At 45.1% G+C, this 7,852-nt stretch overlaps 1 long non-coding RNA gene across 2 annotated transcripts; it reads left to right on the forward strand.

Moving 5' to 3' along the window:
• The first annotated feature begins 1,322 nt into the window (after positions 1-1,322).
• Positions 1,323-7,852, forward strand: LOC145656956 (uncharacterized). 2 transcript variants are annotated; one of them, XR_014122659.1, is made up of 2 exons: positions 1,323-2,316; positions 2,878-7,852. It is a non-coding gene; the product is annotated as an uncharacterized LOC145656956 (long non-coding RNA). The 2 variants fall into 2 exon arrangements; XR_014122660.1 differs by having other exon boundaries at positions 2,891-7,852.

Below are 7,852 nucleotides of genomic sequence, written 5' to 3' on the forward strand. Positions count from 1 at the left end.
CAATTTTACTGCCTTGCGCTCTGTAATCAGTGACTAAAAACTTCAGCAAGGAGAGTGTTGCATGGTGATCATTCTGTCACAGTCTATAATCTGTCACACTAGCCACAGCGGCACCGTCGGACAAGGACTACACTACCCAGAAAACCCCTGTTCGTTCCCAGTCATCTGAATATTGATAGCACCTGTTAACCTGGTGTGTCTTCGTGCATATAAATCCCTAGGCGTTCATTCAATCCTTGTGAAGTCTCATTTGCCTTGCCATACTGAGCAATATTGTATAGTTGTATTGTTTCTCTGGTCCCTTATTTCTTTGCTTGTATTTTTGGATGCCCCTTTTTGGATTTGTTTGCTGTATCAGATATTCACTGGATCTTGACCCTGCCTGTTTCTCGGATTACGTTTTGGATTGTCCTTCACTATTAAAATTCTCAGTTTTCCTGCATTCGACTCTGTCTCTGTTCTCCAAACATTACAGAAGATTTTGCCACTACTATGGAGTCAGCAGATACTAGGATGTTTCCAGACACTTTAACCGCTCAAGGGCAACTGTTAAGCCAGCATCATCAAAGACTGGAATCCTTGAGTCATATGGTGGAGGAGTTGACTAGGCAGACACAGCAACTTACTGCCTTGGTTCCCTCGGTCACGGAATTAACGCCCTACTTGGCTGCACTACCTGCCAGTGAGGTGAGAAATCCTGCTAGTAGCGGATGGATCAATGCGGCATTAACAACTGCTTACAGACAAGGACTTAATTCATAAATTGTTAGTGTTGGCTTGTGGCAGTGAATCCCAGTCATTTGAGGGTCTCATATCAATGTCTATACATCTGGACAACCTCCTGCATGAGAGAGGAAAGAATATATGACATTGACAAGTTCAGTCCCCACTACTGGAGGTGGAGGATATGCAGATTGGTAACCTTTGTCTCAGCGCATATGAGGAGACGCAGATATCTCCTGGTGTCATGAATGGCCACCCTCCTTTCTCCGTGTCTCTGTTTTATTTGTCTCCTGTGTTTAGTTTCCCTCGTTTATTAAAGAACCTCCTGCATCTGTGTTCTGCCTCTCGCCTCGTCCCCGCAAATACGTTACACCTGAGGCCATTGTTTATATTGTGCAGAATCTGGACATATTCTCTGTACCTGTTATGCGGTTACTCACAGAGGAAGGAACAAAACCTCCAATAAAAGTTCTGAGGAGACAAAGGTGAGTAGTTCCCTTTTCTTGACTACTCGGAAACCATTGGTGATAAGGGCGGAGTTGCTATATAATGACTGTACTGCTCTTGGAAACTTTCTCACTGAGCAACTAGTGTGCAGTTTGAACATCAAAACCATCATTTTATCACCTGTATTAAAAATTAGCTTAGTGGATGGAAGCCCCATTGGATCTGGTTTCATTACACACTTTACTGTTCCTGTTACTTTGTGCACCAGTGCCCTTCACATGGAAAATACAGTGTCTGGCCAAAATAAAGCTCACCACCTGGATTTAACTAAGTAAATAGGTAAGAGGATAATTACTGCATGGGTGATTGTTTCAGCTGGCAAGTTATTTAACCCTAACTGATGCAGTGAGTAGCTTCTCATTTGTTAAACAACCATGTCAAAATACACATCCTGTGGTCATGGAAAAGATGTTAATCTGTTTCAGAAGGGTCAAATTATTGTCATGCATCAAGCAGAGAAAACATCTGAGGAGTGTGATGGAAAATGATACGAAACTATGCATTATGTGATTCATATAAAATCACACTGATCCTTTTGTTCGTAAATTAATAATGCTGTTTGCACATTTGTATCCACCTGTTGCTGATTAAGTTGAACATGTATCAGGAACTGTTAACATCAAGGTCAACTTGACACACAACCCACACTGTTTGGAGTCAGTTTGGGTTGGTTTGTGGAAAAAACCAAGCCGAGAGCTGATTGGCTTATAGCCACAGCAACAAAGGAAAGAAGAGCTGCTTAAGAAAAGATGATTGGTTAAAGACAGCACAGGAGTAGTATAACTAGCCACGGTTTTGTATACTCGGGGCTCCCTACCTGAGGAGAGCCAAACATTTATTTTATTCTTTTTTTCTTATTAAATTACTCTCTTAATCACGTCTGACTTGCTGTTTGTTCAAAATTCCACAACAGAAATTGGCGTAGTCGGCAGGATCAGCGGTGACTAAACTTCGAGGACGCTCCTCAGAGAGAAAACTGAGCTGGAGAAAGAGGGAAACCCACAAGAATACGGGAAAGTACCTAACCAGGGAGTGACGTCCCGCTAGACTCCGGTGGTGTGCTCCGCCTGATCCAACGAACAGAAAGTAAGTGGTGAAGTTCAGTAATTCAATCCTAGAAGAAAGTGACGTAGTGATCTGCCTGAGTCCACCCTGGGGTGGGTCTGTAAAGTAGCATAGTATATGAGATACTAGGGCTTAAAAATAGGGTCAAGAGGACTCCGGAGTCTGGGACTCCGCCAGCCTAAGAGAATAGGCACACTGAGTAGACGTACTAGTGTAAGAAATAGGCCCGGGCCGACAGACCACCCCGCAGGGAAAGGAGTGGACTCAGTGAACCAGCACGGATTGCTGGAGCAGAACTAAATTAAAGCAACGTCGGAGACGTGATTGACAGAAGGAAAAAAAAAAAAAAGGGAAAATTTTAAATAAAAATATTAGTACGCCCTTTACCCTCATAAAAAAAAAGGGAGAAAGAAACAAACAAATAAACTCTTTTCTCTATCATATTTGGGTTTATTTGTTTGTTTATTTTATTTGTTTATCGCCCTTTACCCTTATTTAAAAAAAAAAAAAAAAAAAAAAAAAAAAAAGGGTGGAGGGAAGCAGCAGGTAGGGCATAGAAAAGGTAATAATGAAGTGTCTCAGTGTGTTTCCTTAGCTGATCCTGACCTCGATGCCGCCCCGCCGAGAGCCCCCAGCTGATTCAACAACCACAAGCATCAGGAAACCCACCTCCTTATCCCGAACCAGGGACTTCATCGCTAACATCAAAGCCGTCTCCATATGACGAACCAAGACGGCAACTGGAGGCAATAACCTCACCAGTGGCTCATCACACTCGGTCACGCCACTATAAAGCCATCCGCAGGGCCTGACAGAGGCTATGCCCCGCAGTTCCCGATGGTGGAGGTATCTGGACCTGAGGGAGTGATTATGGTCCACCGTCACTGGACTGCAGACGACATCATGAAAGCGGCCGACGGACTGAGCAAGCCAGGTGACACCGGCGGACGACGCTTCAGACAAGAACTGATGGCATTCGTGCAGTCCTGCAGACCAACTCGGGCTGAATTGAGACGGTTGCTGATGATTCGACTCGGACTGCAGTATAACCGCATTGACAGAAACTGGGTGAATGGAGATATCTGTCTCCATCTGCCTGAGTGGAATGCACCGCCCCAAGGCCAACCTGACCTAAACAGCGCATACAGAGAGATAAGAGGACTCATTGAAAGAGTGGAAGCAGCATACCCAACAACTGTTAACACTGATGTGATAGCAGCATGCAAGCAAAGAGACGATGAGCCCGTCGCAGATTTCCTCGTCCGCTTGACACGCGTCCACACTGACCATTGTGGAATTGACGCGCCAGCACAACGTGCAGTGGGCCCCGGAGAAGTGGGGGCATGGGAAGCTCATCTGAGAAACAGCTTCCTTATGAACATGAGAAAGGACATTAGCGACCTTATCAGAAAAAACTGCATCGGCTACAGTAGAGCCCCTTTGTCGACTATTGAAGAACACGCCAAGCATCATGAAACCATCCTGGGTAAGAAGGACGCTAAACGGGAGTGCCAGCGCGCCGACACCACTCATCAGGCGATGCTGACCATGCTCCAGACAGTAGGGGACAGAGGAAGAGGTCGTGGACGAGGGAGAGGAAGAGGCTGAGGAAAGGGACTTGAAGGGAAAGAGTGCTACAATTGTGGGAAGTTTGGACACTTTGCAAAAGAATGTCCTGAGGGGGAGAACGAAGAAGATTTCGGTAATTTTGATCCTACAATTAAGGAAGTCAAGCTAGACTGACGGGCGGTGGAGAGGCAGGACGGCGACGGACCACTGAGAGAAGACGGCAAAAGGGAAGTGACAAATTTAAATTACCAACTATTACAGCAGATTAGTAAAGGGCCAAGAGGCCTCCCCGAGGTAACTGTGAAAGTAGAGGGAAAAAATGTTAGGTTTTTGGTTGACAGTGGTGCCACCCACTAAGTGTTAAAAGAAGGTTTAATAGAATGTAGCATGAGACCAGGATATGGGATAACAGTAATTGGAGTGGGAGGTCATCCCATTGATGAAAGGATGTCCGAGCCTCTCCAATGTAGTTTAGGAAACAGCCAATTCAAACACAGCTTTTTGGTGTCAGAAACCTGTCCAATTAATTTGTTAGCTAGAGATTTAATGTGTAAACTTGGGTGCACAATTAGCAGCAACCCAGAGGGGTTATTTGTTATGTGGGAAACACCTACACAGGGAGTCCAGCTAGAGGCAGGAGTCCCTTTGTACATGTATGAATTGCAGTGCACTGCTGGGGAAGTACTAACACATTTTATGACTGAAGTTACTAACACGCTACCTGGTGAGCTGACAGTTAAACAAAGTGACTCTATTCACTGTACAATGAAGGTCCATGAGGGATCTGATGTTGATTTTGAACAGAAATTTGACTTGGGAGGCAGTGACAGTTGGATTATCACAGCTATAGCGTGGGACTGCGAGTGGGCTGCGGGAGTGGTGCAGCTCTCAGATAAACAGAAATCTTTATATTCAATCTCACATGCAGCACCTCATGTGTCGCTGGCTAGCGCACATGTTGACCCAGACTGGCAGAGAGTAGGGTTGTGGACAAAACACGTGTTGCGCACAACTGATTTGATAAAAGAACCCCAGTGTAAAGTCATGTACAGCCCAAGCATAGATGTGTGGAAAATGCCAACCCCGTATAGGCTAAATTGTAAAAGGGGGGTTGAGCTTGTAAGTCCTAATATAGTAATTATGGCAGCCTCTGTTACCCTCTCAGAGGAAGAGGAGGAGGAATTGAAAACAGTTCCTGCAGGATTATGGGCACAGGGAAAAAATGATGTGGGCTTAATAAAAGGATGTGAGCCTGTCCACATCACCCCAAAATCTGATTACAGACCACGCCAGCACCAATACCCTCTAAAACCAGCGGCAGTGGAGGGCATCAGGCCTGTGTTCCAATCATTAAAACAAGCAGGAGTTATCATACCATGCCCAGATTCACCAGTACGTACTCCAATTTTCCCAGTTAAAAAGCCAGGGAGAGATGAACGGAGATTTGTGCAGGATTTGCAGGCTGTCAACACGGCAGTACACCCTAGAGCCCCAGAAGTTCCAAACCTGCACACCATTCTCTCTCAGATCCCACCAGACAGTAAGTGGTTCAGTGTAGTTGATTTGGCCAACGCTTTCTTTAGCGTACCTGTGCACAAGGATAGCCAATTTTGGTTTGCTTTTACTTTTGAAGGAAAGCCATACACATTCACGAGATTGTGTCAGGGGTATTGTGAATCACCAACTATTTACAATGCCGCCTTACATCGAAGCCTAGAGGCTTTAGAACTCCCTGAAGGAACAGCCTTGCTGCAATACGTTGATGATCTTTTGATTTGTGGAAGAACACGAGAAGCGTGTAAACAAGCCACGGTGGCACTGCTACATCATTTAGCAGAGGAAAGGCCATAAGGCATCCAAATCCAAATTACAGTTTTGTAAGCAGCAAGTGCATTTTTTAGGACATGACATCACTGAACAAACGCGCATGCTGACTAAAGACCGAGTGAACTATACCAAGACCCACGACGAAAAAACAACTGCTGTCCTTCTTAGGCATGTGTTCCTATTGTAGAACATTCATACCATCTTATGCAGAGCATGAGGGGCCACTCAGAAATATAATACGGACCAAGGGATCGAATTCCTCTCAGTTAGAATGGGTGCCAGAAGCTGAAGCGGCCTTTACAGCACCGAAGCAGTTATTACAGGTCATGCCTGCTTTAGGCATTCCAGATCCCAATAAATCATTTGAACAAACCATGTCTCCCCACTTCTTATATGAAAGGACCAATTGAGATTGCTCATGGAAGAAGTCACATGAGCAAAGGGGGGGGATAGTGGAGAGTATAACGAGACATTGGTATGCACCGGGAATAAACACACATACCCAAAAAATTTTGTTCCCGATGCTTGGTATGTGCACAAAACACACCACACGGAGACAATCATACCAAACACGCACCCGCCGGACACCCGCCGCCTAGTGAGCCATTTCAACATTGGCAAATAGATTTTGTAGAACTAACACCAGCCAAAGGGAAGAGGTACATGTGTGTGTATGTGTGTTTAGTAAGTGGGTGGAGGCCTTCCCAACAGGGAAACAAGATAGTGATGCAGTAGCAAAAGCGCTACTGAGAGAAATAATTCCCAGATGGGGGTTACCACAACGAGTGTCCAGTGACAATGGGACACCCTTCGTACATGAAGGGCTAAAGGCTCTGACTAAATACCTAGGGGTGGATATGAGAAAACACTGCAGTTATCACCCTGCTAGTGCAGGGGCAGTAGAACGGGCAAACGGTACCATTAAAGGGGGTCTAGCTAAATTAATGCAGGAAACGGGCATGAATTGGGTAAAATGCCTTCCCCTCGTCCTGTGGCAATGTCAAACCAGGTCGCAGGCACGAACAGGCTTATCAGCTTTTGAGATGGTGTTTGGACGGCCTCCCAACACGGGGATAGGTCCGCCCGACTGGGATACTAACCTGATCAATGAATCGCTTTTGCAGTATTGTGTGTCTCTGCACAAATCTCTTTTCCATGTGTCTAAGCAGGTGAAGGCAGTCCTTCCTGAGGTGACGGACAATCCCCTCCATACACATCAGCCAGGCGATTGGGTGCTGATTAAGGACTTCAGGAGGAAGCGGTGGAGCCAACCAAGGTGGAGAGGACCATTCCAAGTACTACTGACGACACAAAACCGCATGGCCTTGGACATGCTCCTTGCTAAGGAAGGGGGAGTGTGCTCGATGATAGGCGACCATTGTTGCACGTACATACCGCCCAGTGATGCACCTGGAGGTAATATCTCCATGGCCTTGGACCACATGAGTAAGATTGCTGACCAACTTCGTGCTGAAGAAGCCGGAGTGAGACCTTGGGACTGGAAACAGGGATCTCTATTCTCAATGTGGAAAAGTATTGTAATTATGATTTTCCATCCATTTTACTACTTGCCTTGATTATATGTTGTGGACCCTTGTTATGTCAATGTATGCTTAGTACTATTCGCATCAATATGGATACCAGATACCAACTTATTCAGGTCACTAAAGAGGACCTGGATGAGGATAACACCCTGTACCTGCACACCGTATTCTCTGATAATTAACAAATGATTGTATAAGAATCAAAGGGGGGAAATGTGATGGAAAATGATACGAAACTATGCATTATGTGATTCATATAAAATCAAACTGATCCTTTTGTTCGTAAATTAATAATGCTGTTTGCACATTTGTATCCACCTGTTGCTGATTAAGTTGAACATGTATCAGGAACTGTTAACATCAAGGTCAACTTGACACACAACCCACACTGTTTGGAGTCAGTTTGGGTTGGTTTGTGGAAAAAACCAAGCCGAGAGCTGATTGGCTTATAGCCACAGCAACAAAGGAAAGAAGAGCTGCTTAAGAAAAGATGATTGGTTAAAGACAGCACAGGAGTAGTATAACTAGCCACGGTTTTGTATACTCGGGGCTCCCTACCTGAGGAGAGCCAAACATTTATTTTATTCTTTTTTCTTATTAAATTACTCTCTTAATCA

Source organism: Electrophorus electricus, chromosome 3 (genome assembly GCF_041902795.1).
Source record: "Electrophorus electricus isolate QZ-2024a chromosome 3, ASM4190279v1, whole genome shotgun sequence".
In the NCBI taxonomy this organism is placed as follows: domain Eukaryota; kingdom Metazoa; phylum Chordata; class Actinopteri; order Gymnotiformes; family Gymnotidae; genus Electrophorus; species Electrophorus electricus.